At 23.9% G+C, this 27,876-nt stretch overlaps 1 protein-coding gene across 6 annotated transcripts in view; it reads right to left on the reverse strand.

Annotated features, from left to right (window-relative positions):
- LOC132917305 (G-protein coupled receptor dmsr-1-like) overlaps window positions 1–26,225 on the reverse strand; it is a 101,085-nt gene extending 74,860 nt beyond the window's left edge. For 2 of the 6 annotated variants that reach the window (XM_060977991.1, XM_060977992.1), the window contains exons 1-2: window positions 25,727–26,222; window positions 23,674–23,711 (exon numbers count right to left, since the gene is read on the reverse strand). The gene's annotated coding sequence lies outside the window, so the exon portion shown is untranslated. Of the gene's footprint in view, window positions 1–23,673; window positions 23,712–25,726 lie in introns of all 6 variants that reach the window. The other 4 variants (XM_060977989.1, XM_060977990.1, XM_060977995.1 and 1 more) reach the window with 3 other exon arrangements.
- Between the last annotated feature and the right edge of the window lie 1,651 nt (window positions 26,226–27,876).

The following is a 27,876-nucleotide window of genomic DNA, read 5'->3' on the forward strand; positions in this document are numbered from 1 at the left end:
TATTTTATGGTATATCCAATATATTACCGATATATTAATAGAAAATAGTTTATTCTGCATTATATTATTTGTTTGAAAAACGCTATCGCTATTATTATTATTATATGTACACCTGCGAGGTACCTACATATAATTCTACATACTACGCGCACATTATTTTTATATAATATATCGACTACTAATTTGGGTATATATGGATGGAACCCGTTTATTTTTTATCACACTATGCTTGCTTCAGTGCTTACACAGTATAGCGATCAGCGGGAAGTCTTCGAGTAATTGCCCGCATAGGTAGTGTTTCGTTCAAATAAAATATGATTCTTACGTGAAATGCATGTGTACAATGCAGAACATAGCTTATCGAAGATACATAATAAATTAGATATGTAAACCTAACACAGCGTACCTAAAATTGCAATGATCTAATTATTTTACAGCGATCAACGACCCGCATTGACCGCATCGACTGTTCCTCCCACCAATAATAAAATAATTTATTATGTTAAAATAATACATATTTTATAATAATAATTCTATAAATATTATATTATATTTATTAAAAAAAAGACTGTTTCAATATTGATATTTGTTGTAATTCATTTTAGATCGGTTTCTGTATGAACGATATAATTTAGAAATGTTTAAAATTTAAATTAATTAATGTCAAAAGATATTTATCTCTAGTTTCTTTAATCAATTTTGTCGTCTATTCAACACAGTGTGCACCCGAGAATAAAAGAGAATTAGTTAATTTGAACATTTTTCGATGATTACATTTGTAAAAATATTTTTTTCGTAGTATAAAATATTAAAATATTAAATTTTATATAGTTTTTTTTATCTTAAATTATCTGGAAAAAATAAAAAAAACCACCACAGTCAATTTAAAAATTAGACTTTTTTCCTGTGATTGAGTGATTTCGATTTTTTTTTTATCCACACTCTTTTCATTTAATGAAAGTACTTATCGTATTTATTACAATAAACTTAAAATAATAATAAAAAAATATTAATTCATTAATAAACATTCTTCATAAATTTGACATTTAAACGTAAACCGTTTATTTTCACAATTATTGATAGTCCACATTTATAAATATATATTTTTTATTTTCCAGAAACAATAAGTAATTAATTAAGGTGAAAATTATTTTAACGAATTTATTAAAACTTACCTATACACATGATTGGATATTAATTTATTATTGTTATCTACTCTTCAGCTACCTTAAATTCAACGGGTCAATTCAACACATCATTTTTTTCACTTTTACCATTTAAATTGATCACAAGAGCACCAATCTACGGATTTTACTGCGAGTATTCTATACAAAGTTAAAATATATACGTTAACTGTTAAGTACCCAAATACAATGTGGATTTATTATCGCATTTTTTGTTTTTGTATTGTTTCAAACTTTTAACTGAATACGTTTAAAATCCCTCCCAGATAACAATAAAATATTTTAAATAATAGAGAAAAAAAATTATAAAATAATATATAAAAATTAAAAAAACGTTAAAAATTATAATGCTACTCTCTAAAATAACCTTTTGAAATGTAATGACTTATAGAATTATAGAATTATTTATTACACCAAGTTTCATACATACATATATATATATATATTACATTAAATATACTTTAAGTTTTAATATAATATCATCCAATACAATTAATATATATATATATAAGTTTTTATTACTATTTTATTAATAATATAGTCACCGAGAAAGGCGTGGTTGTATAAAATATTTTATTTTTTTATTTAATTTGAATATAACTTCATACATACAGCTATATATTCTGTTATGTTCTGTAATTAATTTAACTATAAAATTATAGAATTTCAATGACATTTTTTTCATTGCAATTATTATTTTTAAAATTATATTTATTTTAAAGCTCTAAATATGAGTCATTTATATCAGCGATTTTAATAAGCCAAAATATTCCAAAATTAACTAAAATAACTTTATCATATACTTTTTTTATGTCGACTTTACAATAAATTAATATTATTCATAAGTATAATTATTATTGTTATTTCATATCAAGTATTAAAATATGATTCTTAATGACATCGCTATTTTAGTAAGATTTCAAATTAATATGGATTAAATATATTCCCCCATGTGACATATTATTACAATTTTCACATACAGCAATTGTTAAAGGAGTTATCAATTATCATTCTTCACTTTAAAAAGCACTCAGTAATGACAGTACTATGTATTGTTGAAATATAAATTCATATTGTTAATTTTGGTCGTGGCGTATGTGACGTCTTCTCGAGTATGCTTTTAGTAATGATTCGGGTCCGGGTTTTGTTTTTAAATAAGCACATATATTTCCCACGCACACACTATAAGCTGTATTATGCTATATTTGATTTGTGAAACAAATACAAACTTTTTGTATAACACAAAAGTCATGGAAAAATTAAATTTGAATATTTAAGAAATAATAGAATATTGATTCGGTAGGAAAACTTAAAGTGTATTTTGTTAAACATGGATAAAAGAATCGTAATTGATTCTTTGGTATTTTTTTATTTAATATAATAATTATATTAACTTTTTATATCCATTATAATATTTAACTATGCGTTATACTTTAGTTTTGGTATAAAATACGCTGTGATTTAGTTGAAAAATTTTATTTCAAAATATTCATTAGGTGTTCATTAATTTTCATTAATTTTGTATTTTTACCGCGAGTAGGTAGTTAGAAGTGTGGTACATTTCACTATTAATATTAATATACTATATCCTATAGGTAATATTTTATTTTAATAAATCATTCACATTACCTACTACGATATCAATAAAAAATAAGACAAAAACAGATTTAAAAAATAAAAATTAGCCACATATCACTAAATAACCAATAATTCATTACTAACTCCGTTTGGAATCTAAAGAATTTTAATCATTATTTTTTATATAAATATATACCTTTATAACAATCAATTTGTGTATTTTTATAATTTATTGGTCGAAAATGTTAATTTTGATTTCAGTCTATATATAACCTAACTTCCAAATACGAACATATTATCACAATATTAATCAATAACATGTTAAGCAAACATAAATAAACATACATTTTCACTTTTGTTGAAACGTTATATAATTATATTTATCTATGTCTACCCAGAGCATGGATAATAAATGTGTACTGATCATAAGCCATAGAATTTAAAGAGGAAATTATTTTACATATAAAAGCATATTTTTAGGGTCAGGAAGTATTTTAGCATAAAAAACATATTTGTATATATTTTTTAAATAATAATAGAACATTTAAATTTTTTATAATGCATATATTACTATCATAATATTTAAAAGATTTTAAAATGATAAAAACTTAGACTTTAGACAAATGATACTCGTATTTCACTGCACAATGAAATTGACATCATAATATTAGAACACATTTTAAACTGAAACCCACAGTTATTAAAATTCTACTAACTGATATAGTATAATAATTATTATCCTTGCGAATTATTTAAATTTAAATTAAGAACAAAAGAGCTTAGAATTTATTTGGCAATAGAAACATTTTTATTAATATAGATAATTCACTAAATATTTATTCACACAATACAATATACTTAATTTGTATCACTGTTAAAATATAAAACTATGTTTTTAGTATAAGTACTATTTTATTTTTCAGAAACATTTTTTAAAACTATTATTTTATAGTAGTTCAGTTCACTGTCTTCATTAATCAAACTAAAGACACTCATAGATTGAACGCCAAAATGTATCGAATATTTTATTGATTTATTTATCTTGTTTTTTTTATAACATTTCTATGATTCATACTTCATACTATGTGTACACATGCCTATAGTATACTCAATGCAAAATTCTTAACATTTTATTTATCTTTAGCACCCTTCAAAAAATCATATTTTTTTGCTATTATAATCTTCCATAGTTTTAAACTTTTCTTTCCACATAATATTATAAATGATATTTATAGTAATAAACTACAAACTATAATTTTTTTAAAATTATATATTATACATAATAAACTTATTTTTAATAACAAGTATCCACATGTTATACACATCTTTAGACTTACATTATTTTAAGTTTGCATGATATATTTTCCATAGAAATAAATATAATAATTAAAATGCATTTTATTAAAACCGGAGATAGGTACATCATATATTATATTGTCCAACACCGGTAAAGGCGGTAAATTATAACTTTTTGTTCAATTTCGCTGATCAGTTGATAAAGCAAGTAAGAATTTAATATCACAAATGACCATTATCGGTTGGTCAAATGTTCGTTCAAGTGAAACAACTAAAAGGATAGCTTTATAGTGCAAGAAAAACGTTCAGAATGACTATGTGAATGAACAAAATCGGATTTAAGAAAAAGCTTTCTTGTTTGATTTGTTGTATTTTATACAAAAAAAAAGATATTTGAATTTAGATATTACCTTAATTTAGTGTAATCGTTAACTTTTAAATATCGATTTTCAATAAACATTTTAACAACATCCTGTAAAAAAATATATCAAAATACAGTGAATTCCCGTTACAACGAATACCAATACAACGAAAAGTCCCGTTATAACGAAAGTCATAGAAGTCCCCTACCGAAAAGCAGGGCTTATAAAGAGCTTATTCGAAGTTTGGTTACAACGAAATTTCCGTTATAACGAAAAAAACTTCAGTCCCCTGGAGTTCGTTGTAACGGGATTTTACTGTATATGGTGACATTTATCACCTAAATTAAGTTATAACAATGTAAAGCTTAAATCATAATATCAAAAGTGTTAGTTAAATTAATTTTATAAGCAAAAAGTGAAAAAAAAAATTACATTTAAATTTATTTATGTAATAAAATTGAACTTTTTCCAAAAAACTTTCTGGATGTCAAACAAAATTTTTATTTTTATAGAATGAATTATATATTATATTTTGAACTAAAAACATATATTATAAATATTTATAATTTATAAAATATTGTATAGATTATACAATTTAATATTTAACAACTAATAACCATTAGAAAGTGTCTCTGAAGATAAAAACACTGATAAATCATTGCTAATAAAACAGTTATTAAAAGTAGAAATTGGATTACATTAAGATGGTAAAGATTGTAATTATTTTATTCAGTTTTTATACATATTTAGTTATGTTTTTGTTGCTATAGTTAACATTTTTAAAGTGAAATAATTGGTTTTATTTATAATTGAAATATATTTTACACTCTAACATGGTATCAGGATCTTAAGTTTAAATATTTAATTGTATAAAAGTCAAGTGAATACATTGAATACAAATATGAAATAATGTTATTATAGTCTATAGGTACTCTAGTACGTTTTTCGTTCGACCGTGTTGGTTTTAAAAATTTATTTATTTTTTGTTATTTATTGTTGTATGAAAACAAAAATGTCATAACATTTAATATTTAAAAACACGATGTAAATAATATATTAATACATTGCATATGCATTATGAAATACTGAAGTTACATAGTGAAACGTGTTATTAGCTTAAAATAGTCTGAGTCAGAAAATAGTTAAGTTCCTTATTTTTCCATACAACCCTAAAATAATCCAAAAAAATTTTAAATCATTCATGAATTGTATCATATAAATTTTAATTTCATTCTCATTTCACTGAATTGCAACTGAATAAACTTAAATCATAGTTGCATGCGTCATATCGTAGAATATTATATTCTAATAGATACTGAAAAATAAATTTCTGTTACAACATATAAAAATTAATTTATTATTGATGCATAGTTTATATAATTTTATCAAATTTAATGGCGTAACCATAATTTAGTAATAAGTTAATTATATTAACCAGTTTGAAAATATATTATTTATTCAAATAAATACATATTATTTACTAGGTCAAAAACACTATTATTCTTGTTCTAGTGGTTTCCATAGTGGCATATTGACAAGTCACTTGTGTAAATTAAATCTAATCATATCTGAAATTTCCGTGAATACTGAATAACATAAAAAGTGTTCAATTTCACGGTTCCTACAGAAAATTTCTAGAAACTTCTACCTATACTATTTAAATATATTATTATAAATATTTTAAAACTAGTTAAATAAAATTCAGAAATAAAATGACAAAGTGGAAATAGCTGGACCTTATTTAAAACTTTATAGGTCTGAATTTTTTTTCCTTAGTATCAATTTACCAATGCAATTTTCCTAATTCAACATATATTATACTTTATACAATGCACTACAATGCTACATGAAAATATAAATTAAATAAAAAATGTTCTAGATTTCACCTTACATAATAATAGTATGCATTTTAAAAAGTATATTTGTAAATAGAAATGCATGGAAAATGATAAAATAAATAGTTGAGAAAATGTATTTTAAATAAATTTAAAGTTTCTATGATTATTTATTTTTGAATTATAATAAAATAAAGAAATCAATTTTTGTCAATGTCCGTTTTACCTTAACTACTTTTTGTTCTTCCCTATTATTATGAAAAGTACTGGAAATTATTTACTTTTAACCCCCAAAGTACTAACTAAATCCAATTCGGTAAAAAATACCTACCTCCCTACAAATTGGAATTCTAAGCATTTTTACTATCCAAAACGTAATGTTAGACCAATAAATTCATCACTCTGCTTCGAATCTAAAATGTATTTAGTCAATACTACTTATCTAAAAATATTTTGGTTTTTAAAATATTACCAATAATTATTTGGTATTATTTTATTATTATAAAAATAATTATTTTGATACGATTCTGACAAAATTATATCACATACATTTGCAATTTCAAACATACCTATTTTATGGATTGTTTTTGTTTGAATGAAATACAATGTCGATGTCGTCTGTAATGCAATTTATCTATAAATATCTATATAACTTGTATAATGCGTGTTGATATTTCATACATACATAATAGAATAAATATAATCGGAGTGATTTTTCCTTCGTATTATTAATTCCCGCAGTAATTCTGGTCTACAAGGCGCTTGGGTCAACAAAACAACAAATAATTTAACGCCCCCGAGCAAAATAATAACAATATAATACCGATAGTTTGAAAATGGTTTTTGGGAAAATTCATTTGTCGTTAAACCCATATACATCAAATGAAAACGTGACGATATCAATGGTCATTAGCTTGACTTCTAATAGGTGTTTTTGTTAGATTATTCGGACATTTTTATAAAATATATTATAACCCTCCATATCCTCAACTGGTAAATTAAAGAATTTCGCTTTGGTTAAAACTATATGTTTATATATTTTAAACAAATGTTACGTTTTATGGTTTTTGATATTTTTATTTAAAGTTACATCGATATACGGATGAAAATGACCTCGTTTACAAATTTTAAATTTTATAGCTAAGAATAATCAATTTTATAAATATTTTTTGCCGTTTTTTTAATTTTATCTCTACGCGTTAAAAAATATTGTTAAGATTAGATCAATTTCAATTAAATTTTTGATTATATTTCCAATGTAAAAGGTATATGTACAATATTTAAATTAAAAATATGAATCTTCACTCAATTCACTCAGGAACTTATTATATTCTATTCCATTCCTTACATTGGCTGATAAAATAAACATACAAAACTATCTATAAAAAAGTACAAACTCTAAAAATAATATAAAAACATTTAATTACTTAATATAATTTGCATGAATCTTAGATAAACAATAATCGTAATAAAGAACTTATTTATTTTGTATAAAATTATACAATTGAGGAATATTGATAATTTATAATTGTATAGAAAAAAAATGGATAATTAGGACGTTTTTGATTTTATTGCAATACTAAAAACTACATCTATCATAAATTAAAAAAAAAAAATGTCACAAATATACTGATTGATATAAAATAAACAATACTAGCAGTATAATTCTAAATAATACTAAACAATAGTTATTTACATAAATTGTTATCTTCTTAGTTAAATGTGTGGTATGTGATATTTGATCACTTAAAACTTTAATTATAAAAAAACATTTCTAACACATACATAACGATAACAGGATATGTGTGAAATGTATAAACAATATTATTAAATCTATATAAAACAATAAGTATTTGATAAAGCTTTCTACATAATCAACAACCATTATACCAATATATTATATAATTCATATTTTCGTTTATTAGTATTTTATATTGGTATTTGTATATGTATTGATTGATGATAAAATTAGATATTATGCTAATTTAAATAAATATACTTTACGCTTTACAACGTTAGACCTTAAAAGCTAATTATTTATATTATATTTCAAAACAAATTCGTATTTTAATTATGTAAATAAATAAATTAATAATAATAAAGCTTAAACTAAAATGTTTAGACCAGTGTTTCTCAACCGGTGTTCCGCGGTACATAAGTGTGCCGCGAACTAGCTGTAGGTGTGCCACGAGTCGCGGCCATAGTACACGCGTATAGTATTATTAGGTGTTAAAAATAGAAATTTTCCAGTACTTAATTTTCTTAGTGCTCCGTCAAAATGTATTGTTATAAAAAATGTGCCGTGAGCATAAAAAGGTTGAGAACTACTGGTTTAGACAGTAAAGTATTTAGAAAATCACTATTAGATTTATTTTTTAATTAAAAACGCGGGTGGACAAACATTATCATTTATATAAGTTAAAATTCATAAAATAAACCATTTTAATTAGAGTTCATTTGAAATTATTTCATGTTAATTTATGAATCACTTAAACTTAGTGAAATCGGTTTATTATTTACGTAAGTGCACATAACCTCCATACAATAATTCATCTATATCATAAAAACATTGTTTAAGTATTCAAAACAGAAATTTATTTTGATTAATATACATTTCTTAAATTATTATTTTTATTTCTTTGTATAATTTTGTATTGTTTACTAATCTGTTAAAAAGAAAAATATTTAAAATACATTTTCAAAAATATATAATATATGTTAGTATTTAAAATGTTTATCAAATATTTAGCTACAAATAATGTTTGGACTAAAACTTGGCAACAAATAGCAATTCCAGTAAATAAAAAATTATTTATACTTCAGTTCAACCTATACTATCGTTATATCCTCGTGATTTTTTTTTTTTTGCTTTATAGATATCTATTAAGGACCTTAAAAAGTAGATAAATTATTATTAAATCTTGGCAAGAACAGAACTTTCTAATATACAATATGGTCGACATCAGCAGTTTTATCATACAAATATATATATTATAATGTAATTATTAAATGTTGTATTTATGCATATATAATTATAAAATATATTAATATAACATAATATTAATAGGTATTTGGATTCGTTTTATACACGGTATATAATATTATTTCAATATACAAGATGTTATGATAATCATAAACTTAATCTAATCTAATTTCATACAATTTCAACTATACATGTTTATCGTTATAGTTCAAACATTTTTATTTATACAAACTTGAAGTTTAAATTACAGAAAACACATATCACTAAAATATTTCAAACTTTTTAATCTCTAATGAAGTGAGGAATATATTGGTTTTACAACGATGTTTTAATTTTTAACTAATGAAATTTCGTTTTTTTAAATTTGTATAAAAATAATCCTCCTTATTATCCATCAATAATCACGTATTTTTTACGTATATAACAATTCCTTATAGTTTTTTAACTTATTTAAACTTTACAATATGATGTTTTCAAAACATATATATCGGGAAAAGAATAAAAGATGTCACCGACAATGAAAACATTATTTTACTGTTAACAACACATCAATGCAATAATGTATTTACAAAATACATTTATTTATGTGGCTTTAAGTACGTGTTTACTTGACTGTTTCCGTAGTATCAGGCTGTTAACGAAACAGACAGTTAAATAACATCGAAAATAAAATTCTCTAAAAAAAAACTTTATTTACTAGGTGACTTTTCATAAGAATGCAATAGAATATATTGAAATTCTTATGTTTTATCTTCAAGTAAAATCAGACTTTTTTCATAAACCTTATAAACTGTTTTTAAAGATCTTCATAGTTCAATACAATAAATTTATCAAATTTTATGAAATTTACATTTTAGATCCGAAAAGAAACTTAAGAAAACGCATTTATTTATTTATTTATTTATTTCATACCCGATAGTTTTAATATGTATATTATTTGAGTGAAAAACAATTATTATAATAATCGTTTTAAAATAAATTAAAAAGTTAAAAACATTATTTCACACGTTCAAGTCTCACTATTTTACACTGTTCGTTTACATGAATTGGCATGACACAGGATTTTAAACTTAAAAACTATCATCGATCAACTGTATTTAAAAAAAATAAAACAGGTGGTATACATTAACTGATGAATAAATGATAAATCATATTTTGTGTTGAAAACTTTTAAAGCTTATAAAATAATTTTTTTAACGATATTCAATTATTATTTTTTATAGCTTCTACCGTATTTTTACAGCCAATTCAATGTAAGCTACAAGATATTTGATACGTTTTATTAGAAAAAATTTCAATGATCATCTCTAAAGTCTAGGATATATTGTCTTTTTTTATTAAAAACAACATTTAAATATCTATAATAGTATTATGACACTATGTGTATACTGTAATCTCACTATTTAGTTGTTTGCACGCCGATGTGTGTATTATTTAATTAAATGCTTTCTTAAATTAATTTTAAATATTAAAATATACCTACAAAAAATAAAAATTTTAAAATATTGTAATTTAATTTAAATAAATTTATAATGATAATATATGTCTAAAATTAAATTAAAATATATTATTTATATGTATAAATATATACATTTTTAATATTTTTAAGCACCATCCGCCAAAATTATTAGCCAATACAGTTATAAATCATAGTGTTTAGATTATTTAAATTTATATTAGTTTATTCGATAAAAATCAGTTTGATTTAAACATTTGATAAGTGTATTGATGATTGCTTTTGTTGAACGCGCAAGAATTTCAAGTAGAGTTTCTTGAAGTTACATGGTGTTGTACTGTTTTGCCTTATTTAGGTACCTATTATAATTTATCTATATTTTATGAAAACTAAATTGTATTATATATTTTAAGTATTAGTTTTAGTATTTAAAATGTTTAGTCATTATTCATTAATATTTTAATATTAATTTATTTATTATCTTTAAACATAATTAGTTTGAAATTTTGAATATAATGATTTATTATTGTTTTAAAATATATAATAATAATACATATCAATACCTACCATGATGGACATTTATAATTAACGAAAATTTGGAATGTTTTGTTCTGACTTTATATGGTTTAAATTTTATAAGTTTTCAAACTCATTATGTATATAATATATAGCTTAGCAGCTTCACTGTTTTTAAAAAAAAATGCATAAAAAATATATACAAACAGGATGGACAAATGTATTATTTTTTATAATAGTAGATGTTCAATTTTGAAGATAAAACAATGAAAAAAACCTAAGAGTTAAAGATACATATGTATTAAAAGTTGTTTAAATAATATCCAAATAAAGCAGTAATTTGTGTTTTAAATCACAACCGTTTGTCAGAAAATTGTCATCATTTTTATGCTTTAAGAGTCAATTATAATTAAATAGCAATTGTAGTTATAAAACTCATATAATATATAATTAATAAATCAAATTGTTTTCTATTAAATAATTTATTTCATATTAAATATGTTCGATATAATATCAAAAAGGAATATTTGGTTACCAAAAACCCCTCAGGATACATGTTTATTATGAACCACCATCATAATTCGGTTTATATCCTGGCTCCCTTCAATGTATACTAACATCCCGTGGGTATACACATCAAACACGACCAAGCATAAACAAGCAAACCAGTAAAAACAAATTTTCAATTATTCTACAATGGCATAATAAACGTCAATACACATACACCACGCACGCACACACACAAAGAATTGCACTTAAGCACACACATACATACAGGACATTTTTTTGAGGATTCACCATTAACACTTACTTTATCTCGAGGAATTTTTTTTACAAACTTTTAGTCATTAACTACTTTAAATTTAACCTTACTTTAAAATTACTATGCCCCTTTCGTGAAATGTAAGAAACGAATCGTACATTAGCTGCTTCGTGAATATTGGCAAACAAAAACACTGTTTGTTAGAATACGCTATAGATCAGAATAAATTAATATAAACTAACTGATTGGTAGTGATCAATATAAGATTATGACTATTAAAGTAGCATTTATAATGGATACAACTGTATGCAACATTAAAAAACGATGAGCTGATGCTGTTCAGCAAGCAAAGGTTATTCTTTACTCGATGGTGAGCGACATGGAAGCGGTTTATATTATACTAATAATATTTAAAAATAAACTACGGCTGGTTTAAATAAACGCGTAGTTAATTCTAGACAGTTCATTATACATTAATGTCTCCATACTTTGTATTATTTTTTTGTATTCATAAATCAATAAAATTATTTTCATTATATTATTTAACACATTTTTGTTTAAAAAAAACAGGTACTAATCATAAAATTAACGGTTATAAGGCCGATACAATTTTAAAATTAACTTACAAATATTTATATTTTATTTCAATTCGTTATAAATTATACGGTGTATAGCAAATCGTTTCATTGATTTTAATAATATTTCAAGATGAAAACTTTACCATTACTTACATAATGAAGCTAATATTTTTAGGCAGAATATTGATATTATATACTTGACTAATATTGTATGATATCTTAACAAGTTAATTTTCTTTTCAAATTGTTTTCAGTTCTGTTTTAAATATATAATTATTTTACAATTTTAGTCAAAAATTAATCCGAAAAGCTCGGATAAATAAAATCATGATAATAATAATATAACGTAAATCGTTTCAATCTTAAAAAAATCACGAAATGCTGAAAAAAATATTAGATTCGCACATTACACTTTTAAATGTGAAAAGTTATATTACAACTTGCGATTAATTAAATAGAACATTTTTCTAAATTCTCCATCTGTTCCCAACAAAAATCCGTAAATATGCCACTGATTTACAAGATAATACCTATTGCACAATATTATTAATGACGTCAAATTGACTATAAACCTCTACCAATATTTTATTTATATTCTACACTAATATATTTCAAATCTCCACTTTAATATCATATTATATTTTACATAACACATTGTGCGTTATTGCATTAGTATGGCGCACATAATATATTATTATACACGCTGCTGAAGCGTGTGTATCGCATATTATTCGCATTTTATATGGGTGGTGTAGGCATTAATGTGCACGCCGATCACTGAACTTGGCGGGTGTCGAGTCGGTATAATATTATCAATACGATATCTCACGAATGTGTGCCCTCGCTATTACCTCTGACAATTCCAAAGTGTATTTACTAATAGGCACTCAACACCCGCCCTTTGCGTCTACGAAACTCGCACTCCATGCACCTGTTTACCGTTTTATAGGCGTGTCATAATATCAATATTAATGTCGAGAGAGTTTCAGACATGCGATTGGATACGGTTTTCGTGCGTATATAATATTATAACTACGATGTTGAATAATTGTGTAGCACGACAATAATTGAGACATGTGCGAGATGCAGTCAAGGTGCCCGGCACTAATATCATTTTGTCCTCGAAAATACACTACGTGAATAATGATCCTGTTCACTGGAATCAATTAAATTTAATTATTAACTTAATTTTTAAATTTTAATTTATAAAGGGAAATAGATATTCTACAACACACATTGAACTCCGTTTTTAAATATTCTATTTTAAACTTTATACGTAATATGTAATAAAATATAATGTACCTAATATATTATAATAATTAATATATTAATTTATACCATTATATGAAATAAAATTAAAACATTGAAGTTAAATCTTAAATGTGAGATATAAAATCTTCTTCTCTTCGATGAAAAAATACAGTTATCAATCTGACAATTATACAAAAGGATTGAACGTGTTTCCTGTAGAGTAATTGTTATTAATAATATAATACATTACTCCTACCCCCTCATACTCCCAATAGATATCGGGAAATATATTATTGAAGACATATTACAATTAATTATAATTACAAATATAGAACTATAATACGTGTATAAAATATAATTTTCAAATTGTATAGAATTGCGGATAATTTGGAAAAATCAACATCAATCGGCTTATTAATATTTGCAATATTTAATATAATGCTATTATATATGTATTGCCATAAAATATAACTACAATATTATGTAATTTAATGGATCATAGCTTTTGTTGTTTTTTCCGAACTTATGCTGTAATTGTTTATGTATTTTTTATAAATTATACAATATATTATAATTTTGATTTAGTTAAATTTTTATATACGTAAATGCAATTTCAATTTTGAGCAGAGTAATGAAGATATTGATTTAGTCTGTGTGGTTTTCGTTTTGTGTGTATGCATAAACTATAAGTAATCGAAAAATGCTTTGATTTTCAACTTTAAAGGTGGTTTATGATATTATAACATTTGATATAGCTTATATTTTAAAGAGATAAAAATTAAAAATTTTATTTGGCAAAACCGGTATTTAACAAAATCGATTTTGTTCTTACTTCTTTTAGTGTAACATTCTAGCCTTTTTTAAATAAAATGGTATAATTTTAAAAATATTTTGATTTTTTGGGGGTTATTTATAGACATTTTAATTTTTCCGTTTTTTTTTTTTTTATATAAATTTTGATAAAAATACTAAATTAAAAATCATTGACAATTTAATGCAAAATCCTACATAAACTATTTTTATAGCAATATAAAAATATTTTTTGTATTCGAGTATTATTTATTTTTATAAGCATTTAAAGTTTAAATGTTAACAATATTTGTCAAAATCACGAACATTTGCAAATCGTTTTGCAATTGAAAATTTATAAAATATACAATTTTATAGCTAACGCTTGAAAATCGAATACAAAGTTTCTTATGAGCAGTTCATACTGAAATAAAAAAACTAAAATATATATAAGCATAATAAGTATATATCTATAGAGAGAGAGAGAAAGAGAGACATTTTAAGTTCAAATTAAGACGAAATTACATATTTAAGCTATGAATAACGATATTAATTATTTTTCAATACATTCAAAAATCTTATTCACGGAATATAAAACTTTTACGTTATTATTATTTCATTTTGTACACACAGTAATAACATTTTCAAATGCATTGGTTTTGGAAAAAAATTTTACAACCTACAATATGTCTATGCTCCTAATAGTAAAATAAATTACTTTACCTAATAGCATGTATAAATATAATTCCAATAAATATAACATGAAATATATCAACTTAGTGATATAGGCTGATAAACTATCTTCGCTCAGAATCGCTTTTTGTATACAACGATATATCATTGAACTCAAATTTAATACATCCGTTACAGTAAATTTACTCAACTAGGTGTTGTTTTAAGTACAACATAGTGGTACCCAATTACCCGTATTTTGTCTATTAATAGTTTCGTACAACCTTAATATTTCTCAATCAATACAAAAATCTATACAGATTTTTTTGTGGCAACAAAATAAATATATGCCTAGATGAACTATGTGAGAAGTTCAAAAATAAAATAATGATTAATGAATCGAATTTATGTATATAAAACTATTTGTATACTGCATGCACTATTTATTATTACAGTAAAATTGTCAGCTATAATTGATTGTTTATAAAAAAAAAAAAATCAAATTATTGGTGATATTATTATTTTAAATCATTATACAATTTTAACATCATAAAAATTCAATGATAATTGTGAAATTTAAATGTGAAGAAAAATAAACTATAGATATACATATAACATAATTTATATTCAATTATAAATCTATTATTGCATTTATTATATTTTTGAACATAGCCGTTTATACAACACTTGTGTAAAATAAACATTAAATGTGGATTAGTTGCATATTTTGTATTTATTGATATTCCTGGTGTGGAAGGAATAAGGAGGTTATAATACCTATCATCCTGATGTCCCAAAGGATTTAGATATATTTTACAACCTACTAGACAGGTTAGATAAAATTATAATATTCTTTAAACTGATATACTACATAGATATTTTCATTTTTTTTTGTATAAAAAACTGTTATACGCAAATAATTATAAGTTGTTCGATTGTTTAAATTATATTTATTCATATAATACAAAAAAATATGTATAATAGTAATACCTACCTTAAAAGTAACTATTAGAGCAATTTTGATGTCGCCATGAAAAGAAATGTAAATTTATGAAATAGTGTTTAAATTTACCCAATTTAAAAATTATAATATAATTTAAAATAAATTATAATTTTATAAATATTAACAAATATTTATTGTTTTGTATTATTCAATGGAAAATAGAAGATACCACCATGAGTTAATTTTCAAACAATAATTAATGTAAAAATAAATAAATAAATAAACCATGGAATTCACATAAAAAAAATTTTAGTTTTCATGCTAGTATTTGCCCCAAGAAAAGTTTTATTTTTAATAATTAACTATCATAATTTTTCAAATTTTTTTTTGTTTTAATGTAATATAGTTCATTTATCGTGTTTATACCTACTCAAAAATATAATTTAATTTGTATTATTTATTTATAATGAAATATTCAAAGGAAAATTTGTTTTATATTTTGTTGACTTGTTGTTATTATATTATTAGCATTGAAAAAATATAATTTTAATACTTATTTATTAATTTTATATAGAGTTCATCTCCACGGGATTAATAAAATATGTTTATTAGCTTAGTAGTAATATTACCTGACATTCATAATATAATCATTTACTAATTAGATCGATAATGTGATTTATCAAATGTCAGATAAAGTAATGAAGAAAAGTATAAACTGTTTTTAAAAAATGTTATCGCCATGATAATACTATTATTATTATTTTTTTTTAAAATTAATTAGAATAATTATTTTAAAGTGTGAATTTATTATAACAAATGATTGTTTTTGTATTACCATAGTATTATATACTTAATGATACCACGCAAAACTCGTCAAATTTATCAAACAATTATCATTCGTATTTGAAGTTGTAACAAATAAAATTAAGTCTTTTACGAATATTATCATAAACTTAAATTAAGTTTTTTCTTTCATATAAAAATAAGTAAAAGTATAAATAGTAAATAAAAAGAAACAAAAATTATTTAATTGAGCATTGAGTTTAAATTAAAATAATAACTCCTTAGAATAAGGATAATATTATAATATAATATAATGCAGATAATTTAAACACAAATAAGCAATACGGACGAAAATATCGGTTTAGAATATAATTTTATAGTTAAATTTCGTTTTTTATTATAATTAATAATACTTAAACTATACCATTTGTGGATATAAACGTATCGGTCCAATGGGTAAAAATCTTTTTTTTCTATTTATTACGTTAGATCCATTATGATTCCGTTTGGGTTAATTTTCACTAAAAACAAAGTGTTTGGGTTCATTTTTTTAATGAGTTTAAATTAATTAATTTAAACAACCATTTCTCTTTCATTTTTAATAGTCTGAGAATTATCTATAACTTACTTGAATTAGTTAAACAAATGTGTGAAAAAAAATCGTGTCCAATTTGTTTTTTTTTATCAATTTTACGTGATTCATTACACGTTATTTTTAACTACTACTATAGGGAGGAAATTATACAATTAATAATAATAATATTGATCCTTTATAGTTATTGAATGAAATATATTATATATTAGTAGTGTATTTAGGATTTTTCATGATGGTGGGGGGAGGGGTATAAAGATTTTAATAGACATATTCAGTATACTTACACATACATAATATTATATTATATTAACGATATGATGCAATTTTTATTATTTTAAGAACCTAATTAATTTTTACAATGAGAAAACACACATATATATATAGCTTACTCTTAATAATTTATCATATTATTTTTATAGTACTTACACGTTTACTGTTTTATGTTTTAGAAAATAAATAAATCACAAAATACTTGAATGCTTAATAATTACGTTGATTTTATAATACAATAATATTATAACTATATGATAAATTTAGTTATTTTACGTTTGCCATTTAGTTAAATATACTTGATATTACATGTTTTCAGTGCTAACACCCTTTGTATACTTTTGTTATAAAGATATTTGTTTAAAAATAATATTTATTTCATAGCTTTCCTATCCATAAACATACAATAAACTGATACAATCACTATTGTGGTGTTATTTTTCACCCACTTTGATATCAATCTATCACGTACGCTTCGACATCTTGGCCATTAGGGTAACATTTTTTATATTTTTATTATTTTTATAGTTAACATTGTACAATATAAGAACAAAAAATACTTAAATTATATACATTTATATTATTTTTTGCTGTTGTAACAAGATGATAGAACTTTATGACTGGACCTCTGAATTTTGGTCTATTTTTTTTTGTATGGTTTTTCAAACTTGATACAACTATTACACTGGTATACCAAATAGCAGATATACTCTGAGGATCTATGTTTACGCAATATTATAATCTCATAAACTAATTACAATTAAATACTAATATTGATACTAATTAAATCTTATATATATATATATTATTGCATGTGTTGTCTATATCATTTTATATTTGAAATAATACTTCTTTATTAATATTCATATCACCTTTATATGGTGATAATTGTATAGTGTAAGTATATGTGTACTATATATTGATTTAAGTATTTTAGCATTATATTTAATATTCGAGTAATAATATATTTTGTCGTGTTAATTATAATAAAAGTAATACACATATTATATATAATATTTTAAAATAAATTATAACACCTTAATAGAGACATTGGTTAAAATTTTAAAATTTTAAATATATAAAACAGCACTTTACAGTTTTTATGAACTTAAAAGCACATTGATGTACATATATACCTAAGTACAAATTTTAAAGTTTAAAATATTATATACAATTATTTATGTTAATAATACATAAAGATATATTATTATACACAAATATACATAATATATTTAGATTATATCTTTTTTATATTTTAAAATACATACAAATCAATTATTATTATGAAAATCTACCAGTTTCCATTTATTGGAACTTCTATATTTATGTCCATTATGAATAGACTTATCACCCTTCCACTGAGTATAACATAATCGTATTTGCTGTTATCGTATTCAGTGATGCACATTTAATTTACAGCAAAGAGCAGGTACAATAGGTCAGCATGTTCATCCCAAGATTATATATTCTATCGTTTTTGAAAATTGTCATTCCAGTCAACTTAATGCTCCCCTAGTGCAGGTAGTGTTTACACGTAGAATAACATTTAGCACAGAATAATTCAAACAACTAGTTTTTACGTTAAATTAATTTTTTTTAAGTATTTAAATATTGAATTCTGAATGATATTTTATTTAATATAATACATTTGTGTACTTTTATCTATTAATAATATACTCATAATAATAATTTTTACCATAAATAGGTTTATTTTGATTAAATAATATAAGAATACATTTAAGAACGATAAATTCGAATTTAATAATAAAGTTATATTTAATTTCATTTAAACGTTTATTTAAACATTTTAATCTCATGGTGTTTATTTTAAAATGTTTATTGTGTTTTTTTTTTTAATTCTATTCTCATATATAAATTTAGATAGATATACTAACTACTAACGACAAATATTTCAATGAATTTTATAAAAAAAATAGTTTAAAAGTATGATAACTATAATCTATCAAGTTGTATTAAACCATAATTATCATATGTAAGCATTCACAAAAATGTTGTTTTACATAATTTTACAAGATGCTTAGGATGAAAATTATTTAAAACGAATAATCTATATTTATGGATTAAGGTATTAAGTGATTTCCTTTAAATCTTGAATAACTTAAGAATATCTTTAAGTTAATATTTAAAAAATATATATATTTTCCCCTTTTAAAATACATAACGATATTATGCGTAAATTATATCCTTAGAATAATAATTTTTAGGGTATCTCAATCTCTAAAAGAAAGAAAAGGTTGTAAAAAGAGAGTGACAGAAAGAGAGAGAGGAAATAGAGAAGAAGAAAAGAAAGACAACTTGGAATATTTCAAATAAAGGACATGTATTATTGGTGGACTTGTGTATTAAATTATTTTATAAAAAAGAAAAATATACTTCTCATGCAAGCGATGTAAAGGATAAAGTGCAAAAATGTGTAATAAGTTTGAAAGCCAAAAAGTATTTTCTAATCGCTAATAAAAAAAGTCCTTTTATGAAATGAAGTCTAAATAATTAATTTGTGTGGTCTGATCAATAATCAGATTAACTTGACGTACTATTATTACCTACAGAGTATTTCGGAAATACATAATGCATGCTGTTAGCAATTTAGCATAACATAATATTTACGCCGTGGATTAAAATTGTTTTTCAATAACTATTCATAAAAAAATAACATAGGCACTATTTATTTTATGTATGTGTGTGTGTGTGTGTTAGATAACTATAATTTTATAGTAGTTGATAACTTTGTATTTGATTTTTATGTTTCCTACTCAACATTGTAAAAATATCTAGATATAGTGTTATATAAGATCACAAAGAAAATTTCTATTCTCGAGGTTTATTTTGTTCTGCAATAAAAAATAACACGAAGACAAAGAAGAATCATGTCCGTATTGTTTTTTGCTACTCAGTATTTTACTGGAGTAGGCTGTCTTGTACATTAAGTGATTTAACCAAAACCGTTTACATCAAGATTAGTACATTAAGTAATGTTAAATGGCCTATACAATTTCCATTTACCATAGTAAATCATATACAGCGTCGACACCATTCAAGCAATACATTTTAGTCAATTCAATGGATCAATAGCTGTTGGCGAATTTCATTATTTTCCATGTGAAAATGAAAAAAATGTCAAAGTTAAACCGATAATCCTTGTTATTGTTTTACACAAACACGTTCCACTCACACATAAATGTGGCCTAACGGGTGTTTTTGAGAGCTAGTTCGGAAATTTACGAGTAACCGATGACTTAAAGATTGCCACCACGGTATTTGTGGTTGTCACTAGCACACGTGGTATATACCGGTTGAAACAACGTTCAAAAAATACCATATTATGAAACAGTCGTTAACGAACCTCAGAGAGACTGTTATATATATAATAATTAAAGACTGTTTCTGAGCACAATCGATCTAAAGACGTATAATAATAGAATGAAACTTTTTTTTTCGTTCCGCCTTAGGGAGATAGGGTTTGGGCATTTCTGTTAGAAATATCCGATAATGCGAATAACCATTTTGTATGTTTACGACACGTAACAAACAACAGAATAGATGCTAATATTAAAAACTCTCAACATCAAAGTTTTTTAATGTCAGATTCAGAAGATTTTTTTTTTAATAAGTATAATAGTAACAATAACATTTATTTTAAAGTAAAGCGATTAATTTTGACCTCAGTTATTGATCTACAACATTTTCCTTATACCCAATATTTTATGATTAATATTGACGTCAATATTTTCAAAAATATCGTGAATAAATCCATATAGGTAATATAGTGTATTTTTTTTAAAGTAGATTCATCATTTAATATTTAAACTATATGTTATACGAGTTACTTAAATTCTATAATGTATACTATAAAATGTACTATATATGCTACATATTATAATGTATGTTATATTTTTAGTGAATATACAATAATAGAGATTCATAAAAAAAACATTTACTTAAGTATTTATAATTTATCGTGTTGTTAGTGTGTATAATACCAATGATAGTTAATATCATACAAACATATTTTAATTAGGTATTTAATATTGATAAATAAAACGATACCGATATTTTGAAATGAAAAACAACTAAAATCAATGAATTTATATTGCTTCGATCACCATCTCAACACAAGTGTTACCTACTATTATTTCAAATTTCAAAGTGCAACAGTACATAATTGTATAGTTTTAGATAGATATTAATAAATATTGAAATATTCTCAGAAAATATTTTATTTTATGATTTTAAAATGAGTTAGGAAGCTAGATATACCTAATAGATTTAATAAAAGTTTTTGAAGCACATTTGCAAATATTTATAGTTAAAGTTAAATTTTTTTTTTTAGTAATATAGAATATTTATTTTATAACTAGATTTAATTTGTATTATATTTTTTTTTAAATTTTTTTCGCTATGGTTATAATTAAATTGCTTACTAATGTATAAAGTTTTCTTTCATAACTTTTTATTAATTCATAATTTGTCTAAATGATACAGATTTTTGCAATACGCTCTGGAAAATAATTGAAAAATGTTAAATTAATGAAATAATATATAATAAATCTGTAACTTTATTTTTATCCTTAGAAAATATAATTCCTTTTAGCATGTGAAAAATTTTCAAAACCTTTATTGAAAAAATTTAGCACTTGACCCTAAAAAGGTTCGCCACCCCTACTCTATACAATCTGTTTCTATGTGATGATATTATATTTACTATTCACAGTAATATAGTAATATAGGCACACCTTTATTTTATAATTATAATTTTATAAATTTATATGATTTGTTTCTTTGAATTTCTTTTAACACAGTTATAAACGAAACTTTATAAATAGCATACATTTTAATAATTTCAATTTTATCAACGTGCCACCTTCGGCATAGAATCTATACAATACATTTTTAAAAACGTATAATAATAATAATAAAAATGAAAAAATTTATACGAATCCTAAGCTCTAAATCAAAGTATTATTTAATTCATTCAACTGTTTCTTTATAGTGTAGAATTGAATATATTATGATAATATGTTAAAGATAATAATATAAACTACTATGATATTGTGTTATTCCTGTTATTGAGATAGTTGGAAAAAAAATAATTACAATTGTTTAAAATGCATAACATTTTTGCACATATTATATACCGTGGATTCAATTGTCATCCTCTCAACCACAGTCTGAGTTTCGTAAAATTAATAAATTAAATATAATATAAGCAATATTTTACTACTTAAAAGTATAATAATTAATAATTAATTTTAATTAATTTATAATATTTTAACCGTCTTAAGTTATCAATTACCATTTTAACGATAAATAATTTAATTTAAAAGTTCTCGGTAAAATAAGAGTATTTAATGATTAAAGCTTTCACTGCATGAGTATATTTCTAAGAAAAACTTTCAACATTTCCAAATATTCAAGACAATATTTTATTAGCTTATTTTTAATTTAAAACATTTAACTAATAATAATAATAACAATAATATGTTTACTTTAAAAGTTAAATATTATATATGCACATTTGAATTAAAAAAAGTTCAAAATTTTTAAATCACAAAACTATCACTTTACGGGTCTTGATAGACTAACCTATAAATAAAAATGTTAAGTGTTTAAATTAGAAAAAAACACCATTAATAAAAAACCAACACTATTATTAATTTTATTGACATTAATAATGGTAAACAATAATTATAAATAAAAAAAAATGAACGAAATCAGTATAGTGGATTTAAGATTGAAATGATACTCGGTGAAAATATAAGAAGAGCCTCGTGGAAAACTTATAAATAAACGTAACATACCTTTTACAAAACCTTTTCGTTGTAGTTTAATTGTGACCCTAGAACAAAATATAAACGTGAATTCTACTGCACTTTTAGACTAAATGGTTACTTGTTATTAAATATGCATTTAATAAACAAAAAAATTATGATTAAAAATTGTATATTATATTATCTTAAATCATTAAAATATATAAAATTTAATTTGAAAATATAATAAAAAATTAGAATCCCGTAAATATATTCCTGTTAAAAAAAAAGTGGTAACATTAATTATTAATATAAAATGTTGTCCTTATATTATATAAATTTAGTTTATAATACAATTCCGTTAATAAACAAGATATTTAAAATATTAAAAATAAATTTAAATATTATTCGAATGTGCGAGTATCTATACAATAGGTTTTCAATCAAGTCTACATGTCAGCGACATATTTTAAAAATAGTTGTTCTAATAAATTTTAATTAAGCACCTATATAATTAACTAAATTATTGATATCAAAATTATTATTCAAATAGTAAGCATGCATATTATTTTTTAAATGTATTTCATATTAAGTAAAAACTATCGATTGAGAAAAAGCTATTTCTTGTATTAAAACGATCTCCAATTTTTTTAGCAATTTAATTTTCATGTTATTTTATAATAAAATATTTTACTGTTTTAAAAATATATAAAAATAAAATTACTTGAAAATACAAATCTAATAAAATTTAAATATCTTATTTCATCAAAGTAGTCACATTTTTGACTAAAAAGTTATGTCAATGCTAATTTTAAGTAAAAATAAATATCATGTATAATAGTTTATCATGTTTTTTTTTTGTGATTTTTTGTTTGCTTCAATACATAATATATAGTTAGTTATATCAAATATATTTTAATAAATTGTAAGTCGAATCAGAACGATTATTTTTCATTTTAGTATAGCAGAACACCTTACGCATTCGTCCGACTATAATTATATATTCCTAATAAAGTATATAGAATATAGATAATATCCAATTATACGAGTTTTTTGTAACATTCAAGAATATTACAACGACCCAAACAAATCAAAACACGTTTTAATTGCTTTTGTTTGGCGTTTAATAAAATACAATAATAACATAATAGAAAGTTCTCGTCCGCACACACGCATGCATTTATACAGAGTGACTCGCCAAGTGCTCACTTCCATTTATTTCTATAATACTAAATTAATGAATAAATCAAAATCAAAATTTTCCAAAACTATTAAATATTTTAAAAATAGTCAAAGGTTAAATTTTAAAATACTAAGATTTTCATACTATTTAAAGAGTGTCTTGCATTATGTAGCAAAACCAATTTATAATTTTAAATTAACAATCACGTGTTTTCTATAAATCGTTAATCCAACAACTTTTTTAAAAATGTCGATGTACTCGTAATTATATAAATCGAAATTCAAACGAATATGATTTATTTTATTTTGTGTACCAAGAACAATAGGCCTATAATAATAGATATAACTAGGCTATAATGATTATTTGATAATTTTAGTAATTAATGTACATTTATCAACATTTCGTATTTCCCAAAAATTATCTGAGTATAATAAAAAATATTATAATATCCAATAGATGTGACATATATTTTATAATTTTGTACAACCAATGTTAAGGACCATAATCCTACTAGTTTTTAGGTTTTAATAACTCAGAAACTACTCGTCTGAATTTTGATTTAGTCATACTATTTAGGTCATGTGCTTATAATAACTTACAATAAAAAAAATGTATTAGATATTGTTTGAAAAAAAAAATGGTACCTAAACGCTTCTCAAACGACGTGCAAATTTAGTGAAACGGAAATATGGTGGTTGAGCAGATATTATACATTTAAAAATCTCAATAATTAGGATTTGAATTACAAACCGGCGTGTTGTTAAAGGGAAAAAACGGGGATGAGCATCATATACGGTGGACGAATCGCCCCGTGTTTAAATACACCCCAAACAGAATTCGACCACGGCAGGCACGTATCTGCATATAATACACATCGAACAGAAATATAATATTATAATCTGAGCGGACGTAAATACTCACGTATTGTTAGGGGGGCCGGAAGAATATCCGTGGCATTGTGCTGTCCGAAGGCGACGCGAAAAAAATAACAACTATAAATAAAATACAATACGACGCGTAATGATGATATTATAATATTATTCTGGTTGAATAATATAAATCGTTTGATCGAAACTGTATTTACGTATGTTGAAATATATTATTATAGACGGCCGTCCGTGCAACGCTATTACCGTATGGCGAATATTATGCGACCGTGTGCGATGATAAATTATGTGTTATGATTGGTATCGCGTGACAGAGATTGCTCGAGACGGGCGCGAGTCGGCTGTGGAGTAGAGTGACGCGCCGGAGAATCACACGACTGCCGATCGCGACAACAGCCCCGGTGGTCGGTACGACGACGTCGCACTGTTACAACGTGCACGGCAGTGGTCGGCGTGCGCGCGTGAAACCTTTCCGGCGGAGAGTATATTATTATTATTATTATTATTATTATTATTATTCTTGTTGTTATACTCGCGGCGCGGCGGTCACACCATCTGCTCGCGAGTCGCGCCGCGGCGGTTGACGCGCGCAAGCTCTGACGACGGTGTCGGCGTTCATCGCGTAGTCGTTCGTTCGGGGGCGGTCGCACTGTCGCTGCTGCAGTATGTCGCGCGAAAAAAAAAAATCACACGCTGCCCATGGTATACTGTCATGATATATTTTTATTGCCGACGTCATTTCAATTTTTTCACGAGGGGGTGCAAACATTTGATTAGGACAATTAACTTTTCCCCCGCCCGCCGCACACCTTTTGACAGTGAAATTAATACCGAAACAAATTCCCATGTTTTTACAACATTTTTTTCCCTCGATGTTAAACAAAACTATAAACACACGATGATCCGCCAAACATTATAATATGTTCACTGTTTTTTTTTTCTTTAATAATATAGTTATACAAAATATGATTTTTGAAATTTTAAAATATACTCTAAGCCAAATCGAAATCAAAATTCAAACGAACAGTTTTTAAATAATTTAACTAAATGTAGGTATTAAACATAAGTTTATATTTAAAATGGGTTTGGAAGATATGAGAACTTTATGGTGATATGAAAATTGTAGTTTAATATAAATCTATGACACTCCTTTTAAGTAGTATAAAAATATACTAGTATTGTTTGTATAACATATTGTACTAAAAAACTATTGTTTTTAAATATTCCAAAATCAACATTTGAATAAATTCATTATTAAAGTACAAAATCGGAGTTATGTATGAGAAATAAGGTCCATGAAAAATATGTCTAATTTATTCCTATATATTGAACAATAATACGAGTATAAGCATGCATATAGCTTTAGCCAATGTATCGATATATGGTAGTCACACACCGATTCGGTGAAACAGAACCAGGGTTAGGTTAGTTAATATTAATTTCTACAAAAGCTTTAAAATTCTCAACATTTAACTCTGGTTGGAAGTAAAGTGACTAATTTATTTACAAGTTTATAATAATATATAGTAACAATCTCTAAATTGAATACTGAATATTTTATACAACTAATAAATATATCATAGTTGACAGTCGTCTACAATTCAGGGAATCGGTAATGCAAATAGGGCAGGAATCTTCGATATCCCAATTCCCCCTAGTATGTCTGGCCGTCCCACATAGTATTGCTTGTAAACATTGCCACCGTTTGTGTAACAAAAAAAAAAATTTATAAACTAAAGGTATAAAGTAAATAATATATTTTTATAGTAATTTAGTGCAATAAAAATTACTGACGTATTACGATAGTGACACAAGCCACGCGGTACGTGATTGACTTAGAAAGTTCAACTAGATAAGAAATTCCATTCCTAACCAAGCAGTGTGTCATATATTTTTGCGATACAGCGTAGCCGTCTATTCAAGTGATTACGACTTGCGAGGAGACGGACATGAAATAAAATTTTGTCGTGCAATTTGAATCTCACAAATAGATAATAAAAGAATAAATAGGACATCAATGCTTGTCACACGAGAATTTAGTGAAAAGCTTTTAACAGTACCTATGCAGCCCATTATTTTCATTGTTTTTGTATATATAACCTCTCAATGGTCCCATGGTAAAACACGATTGAGCATATGCATTTTTAGCAACACGATTGAGCATAGAATATTTTATACGATATT

The sequence above is a fragment of the Rhopalosiphum padi genome, chromosome 1, assembly GCF_020882245.1.
Source record: "Rhopalosiphum padi isolate XX-2018 chromosome 1, ASM2088224v1, whole genome shotgun sequence".
Classification (NCBI taxonomy): domain Eukaryota; kingdom Metazoa; phylum Arthropoda; class Insecta; order Hemiptera; family Aphididae; genus Rhopalosiphum; species Rhopalosiphum padi.